At 40.0% G+C, this 17,981-nt stretch overlaps 1 protein-coding gene across 16 annotated transcripts in view; it reads left to right on the top strand.

Moving 5' to 3' along the window:
• LYPD6B (LY6/PLAUR domain containing 6B) overlaps positions 1 to 17,981 on the top strand; it is a 223,433-nt gene that overhangs the window by 42,158 nt on the left and 163,294 nt on the right. For 7 of the 16 annotated variants that reach the window (XM_073905198.1, XM_073905162.1, XM_073905109.1 and 4 more), the window contains one exon: positions 7,776 to 7,818. The exons of 6 other annotated variants lie outside the window; for them this stretch is intronic. The gene's annotated coding sequence lies outside the window, so the exon portion shown is untranslated. Of the gene's footprint in view, positions 1 to 7,775; positions 7,819 to 13,212; positions 13,282 to 17,981 lie in introns of all 16 variants that reach the window. 3 more of the 16 variants (XM_073905170.1, XM_073905125.1, XM_073905135.1) reach the window with 1 other exon arrangement.

The raw sequence follows: 17,981 nt of genomic DNA, 5'->3' as shown, positions 1-17,981 counted from the left end.
CACCTTGGGAGTTAGGATTTCAACATAGGAATTTTGGGGGACACAAACATTTAGACCATAGCAAACATTTTTGCCCAAACTACGTGATGGAGGATGCTGTGAATTTCCTGCTGTCTCAGTATTACTGATATGGAAGTGCCAGATCTTTAGACGGTAAAAGTGCTTTTCCTTTGCAATTAGTAAGAATTTGTGGGGTGGTTTTTGGCAAAGTGCAAGTATCTTGTTTCCTAACAACTCTTCAAGTTTTGAGCTTCCTTTGATCCCTGCCTCTAGCTATTTTGCTGGAGCTGCAAACTGGAGGTTTTACAATTCTTTCAGTGCTTCAATACTGGGCTGCTGGCATTCTTTAAAGAATTTTCCTCCCTCACCCTTTTTGTGAGTATCACTATAGATTTGTGACTTTATATATCTAATACATCATAAGCAGTTATGGCCATGGTTCTTTTTGATACTCTGGTAATCCTTCATGTTGAAGGACACAAAGACATTTTGTTAACTGATAAGTTCTGTGTGTATAAGAGCAGAGCCCTTTCAAGGAGTTTGTTAACTATAGGCAACTGGCTTACAAACTGGTGTGTTCAGAAGTATTCCGAATGTTCCAGCAATGCGGTGTATATGTGTGTGTGTGTGGGGGGGGTTAGTTCTCTTTAAGAGTCAGCTTTGTTCAGGTCAGTTACAAAACTGTGGGACCTAAGAAGAGCTTTGAAGCGAAAAGGAGAGTGAGGATTACATCTGGTAACTTCTATGTTAAGGTGACTTAAGTCTTTTTTCTGATTGGAAGCATTATCCTTTTTCCAACTTTTTTTTTTGGTCACAGAAGAAGAATGAGGAGTGGCCAGTGGGAGAGGACAGGAAGGTAGCTCTGTTCCGAAGGCTCATCAGTGAGGACTGGGATCCCTCCAAGGAGGAAGTTAGGCTCTCTGTGCCTCTCTGTTAATGCAAGCAGCAGGAGAAAGGTCCATTAAAAACAGCTCCATCAAAATCCAGGACATTGCCAGGAAACTGTTCTCAGGGGCAGTGCCTGGGCTATTTCAATGCATGGATGCACCTTAGCTGAAGGGTTTCAAACAGAGTGGAAGGTAGCCCATTTTTTTTTTTTTTTGCTTCCAAAATGAAATGTTTCGAGAATATACTTCCCCACCCCCATACACATAAACACTCCCCCAGTGTAAAACAGCCTACCTATATTTGCATACATTTAAGAACAATAAAGCCAAAGGCAGCTACATCTAGAAAATGGGAAGGAGGCTCCTCGCTCTCTGCCTGACAGAAAGGCAAGGAGAAAGACAGTTGTTCTGGGGTTTGTGCATACTGGGCTTTCTTGGCAGCGCTCCCCTCCACACATTGCACTCTGTTCCTCCAGGCCCTGGAGGGGAAAAGAGCCTCGGAAAATGAGCAGTAGTGGTGCCATGAGCTTCAAGGTACCACTAAGTGCTAAGTGTAAAATCTGGTTCTTCCTTCTCTCCTTCATTTTTTTCAGTCTTACTCCAGAGTAGTAGTCACTTTGTGCTCCTATTCGACCTCATTCTTTTCCTCTACAAAATGCACCCAACAGTGTGTGATGGGAATGGAGACATCCTATTCTGGAAACCTAAAATCTGTGACTCTGCCTTGATTTGTCTATTGGAGGGGTCAGGGAATTTTTGATTCTCTTCGCATATATTCCCATTGTCTCTGTGGTGAGGATGTTGTGTCCTCACAAGATGTTGAATTAATGATAACAGGTGTATCCCGTAAAGAAGACTTTATATTTCAGAGATACAGGAATCCATCCTTTGAAGAACTTAAGTTTAGCCCCAGGTATTAACCTAGCATAGACTCATATGCAATTATATGGGCTTTTTAGCAAATGGACTGACCTTTGGAGAGTGGTTCAATTTCCAACTGACCCACTGGGTCCTAATGACTTAGATGGCAAAATGCAATCATTGTGCACTTAATATGGCTAAATCGTCTTTCTGGATCACTTCTTTCCATTTTAGACTTGCTTTGTTTTGGCTCAAGCCAGAGGTCAGAGGTATTCACAGAATGTTAGGAATGGAAATGATCTTTATCAATATTGTCAGTACTCTTAGCTTCTTCATGCAGGATTGTTCATATTAAACCTGACGTAACAAAATTTTCTATATAAGACTTAAATAGGTGGTCCACTACAAAAATCTTTTATTTTGAAGGAATATCCTGTTTCTTAAAAAAGGTTATCTCAGACTATTGGGGAGATAACTCAGGAGACCCAATGATATTGGTTATATAAGGCAAGGGAAGGCATGTTAAATCTTTAAAACTTGATACAAAAACACTAAGAATTTCTTTCTTCATGTAATTATTTACTGATTTCTACTAAGTGCCTGGTACATGACCGGCACTGATCTTTTTGAAACCCACAGGCTGTAAGACCACAGCATTCAGCAACATCAATCAGTGTGCTAAGCATGGGGACAGATAAGAATGATGAAGATGTGCTCCCTTCCCATGAGTTTGGTGAGGTTTCTTTTCTTTGAATTTGGTCTGATTGGTCAAAACTATCCCGAAAATATCTGAGAGCCCTGCATTAAACACATGATACACAGAGTAAATTGGTACTCAGTTCTTGATGTCTTATGTCTAAAAAGTAGAATGAACTAATTTTGGAAGAACTCTTCATTCAAAGTAAGGTTTGCAATAACATAAAGCCTTATGTATATTTTCATTTATACAATTATGTTCCATTATTTGCAATAACATAAAGTCTTACATATATTTTCATTTATACAGTTGTGTTTATTCCATTATCTCTCTGCACCATGTGAAGTTGAGGTTTCAGATCTAAGTGAAGGACCTAAATGAAATGAAGGGCTGTGTCCTGATATGAATAAATAAGTGAGCAAATGAATAAATGATTAAAAAGACTGTGCACATGCCTGTCCATCTATGGTAGATTGATTTTGACCATCATTCTAGCTTATTGAAAGGTTTTGGATCTTGTTTCTGACATATTATATTTATTCCTCTCTTTTGGTTGCAAGTTTTGGTATTTTTAATAATCATACCACTATATCCTCATTAATGTTAGCAGGACAAGTCCAAGGATAAAGTCTTGAGCTATGCCTTTCATGAGCTTCTCTTGGCATTCTTTGTTTCACATAGGGACAAATCTACCTAAGTATACTATAGTCCAGTTTCTATTCTTGTCATCAAATCCTCTTTCCATCATTCTATCCATAAACCAATCAACATTTACTAGTGATTCCTGTGAATCACATATTGGGCCACTTCTGCAGTGAAAACCTGGAGAAGACATAGGTTGTAATCTAATACAGGAGAAAGCAGTATAAAAGGACAGTTTTAAGACTATGTGACAATTTCAATCCAGTTTTGAGGACCACTGGTTTAGCAGCCATTGATTCAGGATGCTGATTTGCTTGGAAAGTAGGGTGATAGTTCATGAAAGCTACTGCAGTGTCCAGATTGGTTGAGGGAGGCAAGGTTGGGAGGGAAGAAGAGTGGGAAGGAGAGAAAGAAATTGATAGAAAGCCTGACAGACTGGAAAAAAAATGCAGCTTTCAGGAACTAGCTGTTTTAATGTGTGATGGTAGAAGGAGGAAAGTAAGAAAAAGAAAGCGAGAAGGACTGGAAGTTGGGATTCGTGTGGGCGTTTGAGTTTAAGATGTCAAAGATCATGACAAGGTTAGTATATGGATAGGAGAGGGGATAGCAGAACTGGAGGGAAGGTGAAAATGTTGGTATTGAAGTCAAATAATTGTGATGCTAGGGTGTTGTGTAGGCTAACTGCACACATGAAAGTCATCTTAGATGACAGCAGGACTTGGGATGTCATGAAGACCATGAACCAAAGTGGAAGTGACAAAGCAATCTTTATAAACCAAGACAGGTGTACAGTTCTGGAAGTGGAATCTGGGATTCATGAGGCAGCAACTGTGGTTGAAGTCCCATTATCTATTCTTCTTTGACAATATAATCGTAATTTTTAGCCGAGAACATGGCTGCCCAGATTAAGACTACATTTCCCAGCCTACCTTGTAACTAGGTAAGGCCATGTGATTAAGTTCTGACCAATAGAATATAAGTAGAGTGGTGCTTACAGTGGACATAGAGCTTCCTTAGAAGTCTGTCTTCTGGCTAACTTTAATGTGCTTGTGCTCTTATGAAATGACAGTCCTCCTGTACCATGAGGGAGAAGATACTGCTGAGGGTGGTAGAGCAGTAAGTTAAGAAATAACCTTGGCTCCTCCTGACCTTGTGAAGCCCACCCCTAGTAACTTTTCATGTGAGAGAGAATTGTAATATCTCATCTCCAAAAGCCATTGCCATCATGGGGTTCTGGGGTTCTGTCCCTTATAGTCAAATGAATCCTTCACATAGCTCAGTACTGGGGGGAGAAAGCTAGCATCAGCAGGGGAAGAAGCAACAGCTCTAAGAGAGAGCCAGATTTCAATTTAAGTCAGAAGGTGGAAACCGTGTTCTGAAACGAGCTTATGGATGCTGAAGGGCTATTTCACTTGGGAACAGGGCTGCCAGAAGGTACAGTGGAAAGCTTTGAGGAAGATAGCTGCCCAAGAAAGCAGGGATGGAGAACAGTTCTGGAATGCAGAGAATTTACATTTTGGTAGAGATTGAAGAAGTCAAGGATTCAAGGGAGGTGGTAGAAGCTGACCTCAAAGACTCCAGCAGATATTTGATGTAGTCTGTATAGGTCCAGATGCAACCAACCCTAAACAGGTAGGAGACCTGATGACTATAGCAAATAGGAAGTAAGGTGTGTTGGTGTTGAGACCTGGGACAAAAATACACCCTGGTCTAATGGGATCTCCTGATAGACTGTCAAGATACCCTATCAGCATTTCTGTACATAAGACTGGGACCAGTGTTCAAGAAGGAAATAAAGGTAATATACTGCTTATTATTCTGGGACAATCCGTGGTGGTTTCTGATGATCTCTACTCTTTCTCTAAGCGCTCATAGGCCATCTCTTTAAAGATCAAGGTTAGGTATTTTCCCTTGGATTTGACATTTTCAGTAGCACATGGCTCACTAGACACAAACCGTATATTTTTATTCTCTTTCCACATGTATATTCTCACATTGCATTTTGTTACCTATGGCTCTTAGAATTTGTGATTTTCTCTTTCCTCAAGACTGCTTCCTTGCATGTATTAGGAATCTGCACTTAACTTCTTCAGCTCTTGTGGGTGAATAATTTTTTTCCTGATTTATGACAGTAACTTTAAATTATTTTTTCCCACTTACAGCTCTACTGGTTTAGTGATGCATTTTCTGCTTCATCTGTGATTTTTTTTTTTAAAGATTTTATTTGAGATGGCAAGTGCATGAGATCAAGAGGAGGGGGGGAGGCTAAGAGGGAAAGGGAGAAGCAGACTCCCCCACTAAGCAGGGTGCCCACCAGGCCGGATCCCAGGATCCCTGGGATCGTGACCTGAGCCAAAAGCAGACGTTTAACCTCCTGAGCCACCCAGGCGCCCCCTCATCTGTGATTCTTTTTTTTTTTTTTTTGTTAAAGATTTTTTTTATTTTGAGAGAGAAAGAGAGAGAGAGAGAGCACATGAAAGCAGGGAGGGTCAGAGGGAGAAGCAGACTCCCCACTGAGCAGGGAACCTGATGCGGGACTCGATCCCGGGACTCCAGGATCATGACCTGAGCTGAAGGCAGTCGCCTAACAAACTGAGCCACCCAGGCGCCCCTCATCTGTGATTCTTATCAATTACTCGGACTCCTTTGCATTAACTTTGTCCTTCTAATTATAATGGAATAAGAATTTTCTTGACTTTTTGTTTTTTTGGTACCTGATCAATTCTAATGGAATATGGCTTTGGTACCATGGAATTGATATAAAGTGGTGAAGCAATAAATGGGTAAAATAAACATGTATAATGAGAATTCTCCCAGCAAATAAGAAAATAATTATCTACTTAATTTTTGGTCCTGCTTTAATTACTTTTGGTCCCTGTGTGTGAATGAATACACATAAATAAATAGTATGTAGAATAAACTTCTTTTCTTCCTTTTTAACTGTTCATTGTGAGGATTTTAATACCAGAATGCAATTTCACTAAAAGTGAATGATCTTTGGACATAAGAATGATTGGACTCTGGCTCCCATGTGAAAAAATGAAAAAAGCTTTGTAACTTCACTTCTAGAATGCCAGGGACATGATATAATCTTGAGGACATACTTAACATGTAAAGATCATAATTAGATTTGTTGAACCAAATATCCAAAGGATTGTCTGAAAAATACCTCCTGAACCCTAGGCAGGTGGAAATGAATAGTTAGAGGAGACTGTTACTCTGGGGTTAACCACTTGGTCATTAAATTCTGGATATGGTAGCTATTAGAGCAGGAGACTGGAATTCTTGAAAGCATTCATTAACTCTCAGATGGATTCTTCTTTGGAAAGAAGAGTGAATAAAATTAGGTTTTACTTTAAACTTAGTTTAAATGAAGCGACATTTATAGACAATAAGAACATAAGTACCATTTGCAATCCCTATATCTTCATGTCTGATCCTTGTCAGTACATAGGCCTAACTTGTTCTTTGTAATGAGGGGTCTTCAAATCGCCACCATGTTGTTGCTCCTTTGCTTGGCATTGCTTAGCCACTTGTCAAAGGACATTTAGGGAGGAATGTGCATGTATCAAGTAGCAACTCCAAAAATAGCTATCAAAACAATAAAGAATCAGTAATGTCTATGTCCTTGTTCTGGCTTGTGTGACTTTTAATGTTCAAGAAATCTTGTTTTAGAAGAGGACAGCATGGATGCCATAGCTGATGGACTAAGACAAAGACAAAAGTTGAAAGGACATTTCTCTTCTTAAAAGGGTGGTGTGCAGTCCTGTGTGAGAGCATGCTCCCAGATGAACAGTTAAAGACGTTTTATTCTTGCAGTGTAAATTAGTGTGTGTGTGTGTGTGTGTGTGTGTGTGTGTGTGTGTCTGTCTGTCTGTCTAGCTGGGCTTTCTTCCCCCCTTCCCCCCCCACAAATGGGAGTTTGGTGAAGCACCGCAGTGATTTGTATGTACTTGGTTTGAACAATAAAACTTATTTACCTTTAGCTAATTGGGGTAATTATTGCTTTCTGTTTGATGTTCAAGACCTTGGATTCAGACTGAGAGTAAAAACATGAATGGGGCCCTGCAAGAGAGCACAAGACCAAGCAAGAGATGTCAAGGAACTAGAAGGGAGGGAGGGCCAGTGTGAAGTGAGAGGGTGAGAAATTGATGGCTAGCTCAATAAAGGACACCCGAGGGACAGACAGATGAATGGTGGTGGGGAGAGGAGATGATGCATGGAGGGAGGGAGGAAGAGAATATGCAGAAACAAGTACAAGCAGGGGAGAGATGGGGGAGAGAGAAAAATGGAAAGTAGGGAGTCAACAAGTTTGTGGAGGTCTTGTGTTACTGCCTGAACTCCCTCTTGGTGAGTCATCACAGAGCAAAGTTTATCGGAAGCCAGTTAATAAATGGAAAACTATTTGAGAGACAAGTAGCCGATTTACCCCATGGGTTAAATTTCCTTATTTCCACTTAGTCCATGCTTTCAGATCGTGAACTTGGGTCCTGAGCTACGTTAATCATTACTGAATATTAATATGGAAATGAGTTTACTCTGTTGCAAGTCCCAGTTTCAATCAGTAAGTAATTATGAAAATTAGTCTTAAAGATGCTGTGAAAAGGTGTTGCTTTCCAGGCAATAATTAAACCTCTCAGCCATCTCTGGATGGTTGATTTTTTTTTTTTTTTCTAAACTTTCTGCAGGTGGGAGAAGACTGAGTTGCTGCTGAGTTACTCATTATTGGAGGTAGGTAAAATTCCATCAAGAGAAGGGAATGAGCAGAATGTTTTAGGACCAAAGATTAAAAGATCATCTGCTTTCTTACCCAAGGGAAAGAATTTTAAGTTTGAATAGAACCTTTAAAACTCCAGTTTTCATAGGTGTATTTTTGAGCCAGAACTCAAAAATGGAGCTACATCTCCATCCTCAGTGGAAGCCAACCAAACAAGCTTGCCAATTTCAGTTTCTGGCAATTAGTAAACAGGTGCTCAAAAATAGCAACATATAATTGTTATTATCACCATCTATGAAGTGCCATGGGAGCTGTGCATGACTGCAGAAGTAGAGCCTGAAAGGCTAGTAGGCATGCTGCCCTGGTGGCTCCCTGCACCTCTGTCTTCCTGCTCCCCCATCTCCTCCCCCTAAAAGAGAACCTCACCCACCAGAAGAACAGGACAAAGCCCCTTCGCGACTCCTTCAGGTATGAAGCCTTTGAGGACATGGTATGGATCTAGGCACTATTCTTCAACTTTGCGTTTGCAAAAGTTGCAGTATCAGCAGGGTGTTGAGAATGTCCTTTTCTGCATGCCAGATGTAGAAACTGACAAAGGTGGGGGGAAGGGGTGCCAGATAAAATACAGGACACCCAGTTACACTTGAAGTTCAAATAAACAAGGAGTGCAACATTATTTGTTGTTTATATGAGACTCCCAGTAAATGCCAAGGGGCAACGGGCCCAGCACTGTCTCTGGAGCTCCGGCCCCAAACAGAGCCCCATGGACTCTGCCAGATGGCTTTGAAGGTGATCTAAGCAGGCCCCTTATCTGTACATAGTGACTGGGGCAGGGGATGGCTGGCCAGTGTAGAAGCCACCTCTCTGTGCTGAGCACAGCCTGACTTCTCTGGCCCCTGTAAATATTGGATCAGTGAATAAAACTCTCCTAAGAAATGAAAAAAAAAAAAAAATAGAAAAAGTGACTCGATGGCTTTTCCTTTCTCAGTAAAAGGCAATGGCTGTTGATCCTTCCGGATGGAATTTTGACGGCACATCCTGTGTTAATTTGCTAAGCTAGCCAGCCAGGTTGCATCACCTCCTTTGGGGAGTGCCAGACCCTAATAGTGTGGGCTGGGCCACAATTGAGCCTGTGGTTCCCAGGCCTGTGATGTGTTGATCAGTTCTAGAATCCTTGTACCTTCTTCCAGAAGGTAGCATAGATGTAACTGGGAATAACTAAAAGGAAGAAGGAAGAATTTTTGGACTAGATCTTATCAGAGATTTATACAAGTTAGAGCAGGCAATAAAACAAGCCTCTTAAATTGGGTTGCTTTCCTGACTTGAGGACAAGTCTGTGGCTGTTGATTCATCAGTGAGAAAGTGTGCTTATATCTAAGCATCAGCACTTTTCTTGGGCTATTTGGTCATTCCGTCACGTACCCTACATGATTTTCAGTGCACAGGCACAAGACTTATTTAATGAGGAGAGAGAAAGGAATATAATTCTTAAAAACCGTTGAGTCAAATACTGTTTTTGTTTTTTTTTTTTTACTTCGAGGCAGTATCTTTAAAGAACTTGCAAATCAAAATTGTGAGTAATTGCTTACTTGTTGTAACTTTGCCTTTTGTTTGCTTTTTCTGAGGGAGTGAACATAGAGTGGTGAAAATTCTAGGAGTTAAGAGGCCTGGCCCAGTGCTCTTTCTGAATTCTTTCCTTTGGGATTAGCTATCAGTGTTGATACATTCTGAATTTCATCATGAATTCTGGAGACTTAAATCTTCTGAGGTTACCCTAACTTTTTACGTTCCCAAACTGGTTTGGATCCATGTTGTCAAAACCTGTTTTCACTGTGTGAGTTGTGTAGCACATGCCCAACCCTAAACATGGGTTTGATTTCTTTTTGCATGGATTCTCTAAGTTAAGCTTGTTGGCTTTTTGAGTACATTGGAACTTTGACATATCTGTTTTATAGACATAGATGTAGAGATAGATGTAGATATATATGTATAGATAAAAATATACAGATTTTGTCAAGTCACACTGCTTCAACAGTGGTAGTTTAAGATAAGTGTGAGCTGACGGGACTTGGATGCATTGCCATACCCTGCACTTCCACAAGGCTCTCATGGCTTTCCTACATAGTGAACTGTCACAGCAATGATCAGTGGAGAAGAATGCCTCCTGAATTCCTGACCAGCTGTTAGAACAGTTGCTTAAGTAAATGTTTCCTGATGTCCAGTGACCATTAATATTGTCTGTATACAGCTGGTTGTAAGCGGAGATCCTGGAGGTGTACTCTCTATACTTTAGTGAAATCTATAAAAAAAAGCTTTGTTATTGTTATCCCCTGGACTAGGGAAGGTAAACCAAAGCCCTTCAGACAGGACAGAAGCCCTTTTTTAAACATCTATTTCTTTAGAGATCAGAGTGGGTCTCTGAACTGCCCGGAGACTCATGGGAGGATCATACCAGTGTCAGGAAGATGGAATGCATGTTCCAAGATCCCTGTCCCTCCCCACCCCAAGTCTGGAACCCAGTAGAACTCTAAGATGGTTGAATACCATACCTCTGAATAATGAGGTGAATCCTCATAACCAGGATGCAACCATGTTCATCTAAGGTTTCCCAGAGATCTCCAAAGCTGTGTATGTGGTTTCAGGAGCAATGCCCAGTCTAGGATTGAATGCCTCTTTTTTGTGGTGGCTGAACTTGGGGAATAGAGTGTTTAACCCCAGGGACTTTTAAACTGTATTTTCCAAAAGATGGGAAAGAGAGCTAGCACTCAGGGTGAGGTCACACCTGATTACCCAGCCGAAGTTAGAGCACTTGTAAGCTTGTTGGGCCCAGCATTGTGATGGTTACTAACTAAATGGCCAAGGCCTTTGATCAGAAGTTACTTCCTAGATACATGCAGGCCACATAGAGCTGTTCTCAATGGGCATGGGCCCTCCATTATTTCAGTGTTGTTGTTCTGAATGAAAGGTTTGTCCTCATTATGTTTAGTATGAGGCATTTCACGTTTTTGTTGTAGAGAGGACTATTTATACCAACTTATTTCCTGTTAGGAAAAGGTTGATTATATTTGCTGGGGGCTGCTGGGAAGGGATGGGGTGTGACAAAGTATGTGATAGTCTAAACTGGATCCTATAATATTAAAGAGTTGTAGCCCCTCTTCTTTGGGCCCCGGTGTGTCCTCAGAATGCTTCTCAACTCAGTCCCCATAGTCCTGCTAATTAGTTGTCATTGACACATGAGCTGATGCCAATGGCCACTTCCAGTTTAGAAGGATTATTTTCTCTGCTGATTTCTCTAGAAATTTGCCTTCAAAAACAGCTCTGTGGGTTTTTTAAAAAGCGGGGCTCAGGTTGGAGTCCTTTGGCCTTAGCAGAAAAAGGGCCAGGTCGTGAGACAGAAGGGTGGTCTGAAAGGGATTGGGCGTAAAGAACCCTTGCTTTTTACCCCAGGTCCCCTGCCCTGTCACCAATGGGCGGTGGGTCCTTGGATGGGGCTAGAGGACCCTGTAGAGGCTTAGCTTCAACTAGAGCTAACCAGCCAATATATCCTCTTCTTGGGTAAGTTCAGTTCCTCCTCACTACCCTTTCCCACAGGGCTTTATTGAACCTAATCTGTCTTATTATATGGACTTTTAAAATGGTGGGTTTGTGTAAGCTATTGTAAAAGGCTAAATGAATCCATCATTGAACTTTAGTAACAATTTAGAATCCTTCTTTCAAAACTACCATGCAGGGCGGGCTGTGAGTTACCCAGAATTTGGAGTGTAAAAAGCAAAGCAAGTAAAAATCTGCTTCCTGTCTGAGCTAACACTAACCCAGAGCCCTCCTGCTGCCCACCTCTTTGTCGCATTTTTAATCCACACTCTTGTGGCTTGAGCCAACCCTTGCCCATGTCCTAATCTTGCAGCGCAGAGTTGTGTCTTCAGACAGCACACATTTATATCAAACAATAGACGCTCTTGTTGTCGGTTCTGCTGCTTTCAATAATTTATCTTGACTTGATGTTCATTAGCACATGCCATTGGCAAAAGTGCGTACCTCCAAACTTGGCTAATTACTCAGCTTCCAGTATCGGTACAGCTGAAAGGAACTTAGCCATCGTCATGAAGGGTGCTTTTCTGCCAGAGCCAGCCTTGAGTGTGGCAGGTGACAGGGACAGGACTAGCAGTGATGAGCCAAAACCGGAGGAAGTCTGGAACCATCAAGGGAAGTGTGGTGCTTCCTTTTTCTCTAATATATTCCCCTTCTGCATCCCCATAGAAGCCATGGCACAGTCCAAAGGCTGGAAATTAAAAGCAGTTTGGGTGGAGAAACACCACAAGTAGCCCTAGAAATTCAACCACTGATTTACAAATTTAGTAGCAACTCGTGGAAATGCCAAGGCTTAGGGAATACTTGGCAAACCATCAAGGATAGCCGTGCCTATTGTTCATTGCACAAGGGCACTAAGCCAAAGGGTTAAGTGGGGCCAAAATCCAACCCTTGCTCTGTCTGGCAGAAGGCAGTGTTGGCCTGGAGAGATGGAGGCCTTTTGCAAAGGCTCGCATAGACCCGGTCCTCTCACCAAGCTGTGTGCACACACAGGGCTCCTCTGCCCATGGCAGGCACCTTTTCCTGATTTGTAGAATGGTGCCATTTGGGCTAATGGTGGGGGGGGCCCTAATGCTTGCTCCTGGTCCTGAGAGCACCTCAGACTTTTATGGGAACTCTGAATCCATCATGGCCTCAGGAGCTTAGGAGATGGGCTCTCAGAGATCCCTGAAGGCAGGAAGCCCTGTGGCATGAGATGATTTCTGGGTGCACCTGACAACCCATGTAAGAGGCTGCTTCCTTTACCTCTTTTCAGCCCTACTCATTAGTCAAGAAGAAAGTGTCAGTTTGCTAAAAAGGGCTATCAGCGAGTGCTAGAAATGTTTAGTTAGCCACATCAGCCCCAAAATGGAGCTGAACTTAGAGCCAGAGGCTTCTGCAGGAAACTCTTGTAGGCACTTACTGCTTTAATAGTCGGTGCATTTGTGTTTAGAATGACCTATCTTTGCCAATAAGTTGATTTCTTGTTTTAGCCAAAGCCATCTTGTCACCAGCATGGACTGAATTCAGGAAGCACTGATTTAGTGTAAAAAGACCAAATGTAAGAAGTGATTTATTTGAGTGCGGTAAGAGAGAGGTCCTCACAGTAATACAGGTTTCTGACAACTTCTGCTAAGAAGACAATGAAACATTTGCACTGTGTTGGAGGGATTTGGGCTTCAAATGTGCAGGGGTGTTTCTGTGTTTGTGTGTACTCGTTCCATAAACGAAACCTGAGAGACTATGGGCTCCATGAATTCCTGAAGGTGGGACTAGAAGATGGAGGAGAGACCGCAGTTATTTAGATGTCAAGCAATTGACCCCACATTTTTTTTCTGTAGGGAAGAAATGGCTGGATTAAAACCAGAAAGTTCCAGAAGAGGAGCACTGCTATTGATACTTGACTCAAGGTCTTCCTTCATACATCCCTCTGTGTCTCCTTCATTTTGTCTTTCTCACACACGAGCGTGTGCATGCACCCCCCACCCCCAGCCAATCCACCAGTGATTCAAATCTGCCATCTCCCTTGTAGGATTCCCTGCGCAAGTGGCCACGTAAAGTTCCAGGCGCAACATACAGAACTAAGGGCATTGTTTTCAGCCCTCTTCAGGTGAAAGAACATACTCCGCTGTCGGTGTGAATATGGTTGATATAACTGCAGTAAAAGCATTGTTTGGTATCCAGTGGCAATGTTAGTTTCTGTTTACATAAAGAAAAAACGTGTCATTTGATAGAAGCTCAGAAAACTGCTGCCACAGGCCTTTGAAACAATTAGCTGAGACTATTTCACAGAGCATTAAGCTTAACAATGTCAGTCTGTTCCTAAAGGCTATTCAAGAAAATTTTTGCAATGAGGCCAAAACTTAGGTTGGCAGAAGGGCAACCTTGGATAGGCCATCTCATCCTTTTTTTTTTTTTTCTTTTTTTAGGATAAAACTGACTTACAATAAACTGCACGTATCTGAAGTGTAATTTGCTAAGTTTTGATATATCTATGGGACAATCACCATAATCAAGATAATGAACACATTTGTCACACCTTAATGTTTCTTGTGTATTTTGGTAATCCTAACCTGCCCCTCTCTGTGTACCACTTCCCCTGTTGGGGAAATGCCTTCTGTCGCTATAGATTGGTTTGCATTTTCTAGAGTTTTATATTGAAAAGTTTATACTCAGTTTATACTCCTTTTTGTCTGGCTTCTTTCAGCATAATTATTTTGAGAGTCATATACGTTGTTCGCATCATTAGTTCATTTGTTTTACTGGTGAATGACATTCCACACTCCACAATCTGTTTATCCATTCACCTGTTGATGGACACTGGAGTTGTCTGTAGTGTTGGGTTATCACAAGTAAAGCTGCTATGAACATTTCTGTATCAGTCTTTATATGGATGTATATTTTCTTTTCTCTTAGGAATGGGTCATATGGTAGTTGTAGGTTTAATAAACTACCACACGGTTTTTGGAAGAGTTATACCATTTTATGTCACCACCAAAATGAGAGTTCCATTTCTGGTGTGAATTCTAGTTCCTCTGAATCCTTGCCAACACTTGGTGACATGTAAGCCATTTTATTTCTTTGGTGGTTTTAATATTTCCTGAGTAATGATGCTGAGCATCCTTTTTGTGCTATTTACCACTTGTATATCTTCTTTGATGTGTCCATTTATAAAATGGGGCTGTTTTCTCATTATTCATTTGAGTATCCTTATATAGTCTTAATGCAAATCTTTTATCAGGTATATGCTTTGCAAATATTTTCTCCTAGGTTGTGGCTTTTTATTCTAACAGTTACTCTATCAGTTCTTTCAAAGAACTGAAGTTTTAAATTTTGATGAAATCAAATTTATCGATTTTTTTTTTAACCAGACCTTGCTTTGGGTGTCGTATCTAAGAAACCTTTACATAACCTAAAGCCACAAATATTTTCTCCTATTTCTTCTTCTAGCAGTTTCAAAAGTTCAAATTTTACATTTGGATCTGATCTGTGTGGATTTCATTTTTCTCAATTGGTCCAAGGTATGGATCAGTTAAACTTTTTGCAAATAGACATCCAATTGTCCCAGCACAATTTGCTAAAAAGTATTTTTTTCTCCACTAAATGGCCATTACATGTTTGTCAAAAATCAGTTGTTCTTACATTAATATATGTCTATTCCTGAGCTCTCTTGTATTTCATTGATCTGTGTGCCTATCCTTACTTGATTACTCCTGTGTAATCTTAAATAGTTGTTTCTGTTACTCTGGTTCTTTTGCATTTTCATATGAATTTTAGAATCAGCCTGTCACTTTCTATAAAAAGCCTCTTGTGATTTTGATTGGATGGTGTTAAATCTATAGACTGATTAGGGGAGAATTGCCATCTTAACAATATCTGCCTTCCAATCTATGAATAAGGCTGTGATCCTCTATTCAGGTTTTCTTTTCTCTGTTTCAGTAATGTTTTGTTTTCAGTAATGAGTTCCTTCACATTTTTGCCAGATTTATCCTTCAGTGGTTTTTATTTTTAATGATATTGTAAATGATTAAAAAAATTTTAAATCACTGATTGTTTGCTGGTATGTTTTTTTATGTTGATCTTGTATCCTGCAACCTTACTATAATCATTTATTAGTGCTAGTAGCTTTATTGAGCCTTCTGTTAGGTTTTCTACATACATGGTCATGATATCCTCTATTATGTTAGTTTGACTTCTGTCTGGATGTCTTCTGTTTCTTAGATTGACTTAGTTTCCTGGCTGGATGCTTCTGTACAGTGTGGAATAGAAGAGATGAGAGGGAACAGCCTTGTACTTGATCACAGAGGAAAGCATGCAGTCTTTCACTGTTGAGTGCAATATTAACTATAGGTGTCTCATGGATGCTGTCAGATTCAGGAAGTTCTTCTGTTGCTAGTTTGCTGAGAGTTTTTTTTTTTTTCCTCTCTTATCAGGAATAGATGTTGGATTTTTGTCAAGTGATTTTTCTGTCTCTTGAGATAATCATATGGTTTTTCTTTTAAAGTTTCTTAATACAATAAATTTATTTTTTATTTTGCTGGTGACTTTTATACCAACCTTGCATTCCTGCAATAAAACCTATGTGGTCTTGATATATTATTATCTTATATATTAAGTTCTTTTGCATCTGTTCATGAGGGATACTGGTTTGCAGTTTTCTTGTAATTCCTTTTCTGCTTTTGGTATCAGAATGATGCTTCACAGAGTGAGTTGAAAAGCATTCTCTCCTTAATTTTTCTGGAAAAGCTTGTGTGGAATTTGTATTTCTTCATTAATGTTTGGTAGATTCACCAGTGAATGCATCTGGGTATTTTGTTTGTGGGAATGTTTTTAAACTACAAATCCAAGTTCTTGAATAGATACAGAGCTATTAAGGTTATCAGTTCTTCGTGAGTAAGCTTTGGTAGTTGTGTCTTTCAAGGATTTTTTTTCTTTTAATCTGTGATTCTGAAATTATGGCCATAAAATTCATAATCTCTCATTCTTCTAACATCTATAGAATGTTTATAACATCAGCTCTTTCCTTCTTGTTATTTATACTTCGTGTTTTTTCTTTTGTTTTCCTAATCTAGGTACAGGGTTAAAAAATTATTGATCTCAAAGAATAAGCTTTTAGTGTTATTTTCTTTTTTGGTTTCCTCTTTCTTTAATTTCTGCTTTTTTCCTTATGCTTTTTTTGGGGGTTATCTCATTTCTAGTTTAAGGTAGAAGCAGAGGTCATTGATTTGAGGCTTTCTTGAAGCATTTAGCATTTAGGCATTTAGTGCTATAAATTTTTTTTCTAAGAGTCCCACATACTGTTTTCATCTTCATTTAATTCAGAATACTTCCTAATTTTATTTTTAACCTTTTCTTTGACCCCATGGTTGAGGTTTATATTTTAGTTCACAAATATCTGGGGATTTTCCAAAGATCTTTATTGCTGATTTCTATTTTAATTCTATGTAGTCAGAGAACTAGGACTTGAAATATTTTTTTATTTTTATTTTAATTTTTTTAAAAGATTTTATTTTTTATTTGACAGAGAGAGACACGGTGAGAGCAGGAACTCAAGCAGGGGGAGTGGGAGAGGGAGAAGCAGGCTTCCTGCCGAGCAGGGAGCCCGATGTGGGACCTGATCCCAGGACCCTGGGATCATGACCCGAGCCAAAGGCAGACGCTTAACGACTGAGCCACCCAGGCGCCCTGAAATATTTTTTTAAATCTGTTTAGATTTGATTTACAGCCCAGAATATGTTCTGTCTTGTTAAATGTTCCATGTGCATATGAAGAGAGTGTATTCCAATTTTGATGGGTATTCTATAATTGCCAGCTAGGTCAAATTGATAGTATATTCTTAATGATTTTCTATTTGTTGGATCAATTATTGAGAGAGGGGTATTGAAATCTCCAGTTATAATTACGGATTTGTCTAATTCTTGCCGTTCAAGGAGTTGTTTCTCTCTCTCTCTCTCATATTTCGAAGCTCTGTTAATAGATTCATAAATGTTTAGGATTATTCTGTCCTCTTGATGACAACTTTATGAAATAGCTATTTTTATTCCTAGAAATATAATGTGTTTTTCATCTCAGAGGTTGCAATTTCTTTTGCAGAAATTTGATTTGGGATTTAAAAAATTTTTTTTTCTCTTACAAAACTTAAGAAGAGATAAACTACAGTTAAGATAGTTTTAATGTCCTTGTCTGTTAATTCTAACACTGTGTCCTGGGTAGTTTTTTTTTTTTAAGATTTTATTTTTATTTATTTGACAGAGAGAGGGAACACAAGCAGGGGGAGTGGGAGAGGGAGAAGCAGGCTTCCCGCAGAGCAGGGAGCCCAATGCGGGGCTCGATCCCAGGACCCCGGGATCATGACCTGAGCCTAAAGCAGACGCTTAATGACTGAGCCACCCAGGCGCCCCTGTTCTGGGTAGTTTTGAATGATGTTGTGTTCTCCTGCTTCTTATGGCTGGTAATCTTTATTTGCCAGACATTGTGAATTTTACTTTCTTGGGTGCTGAATATTTTTGTATTCCTGTAAACATTTTTTTTTAAATTTTTTTTATTGTTATGTTAATCACCATATATTACATCATTAGTTTTTGGTGTAGTGTTCCATGATTCATTGTTT

The sequence above is a fragment of the Callorhinus ursinus genome, unplaced genomic scaffold (assembly GCF_003265705.2).
Source record: "Callorhinus ursinus isolate GAN/ISIS: 27379988/994484 unplaced genomic scaffold, GSC_fseal_2.0 scaffold2, whole genome shotgun sequence".
NCBI lineage: Eukaryota > Metazoa > Chordata > Mammalia > Carnivora > Otariidae > Callorhinus > Callorhinus ursinus.
The sequence above is the reverse complement of the archived record's forward strand: the minus strand, read 5'-3'. Positions and strand labels throughout refer to the sequence as shown.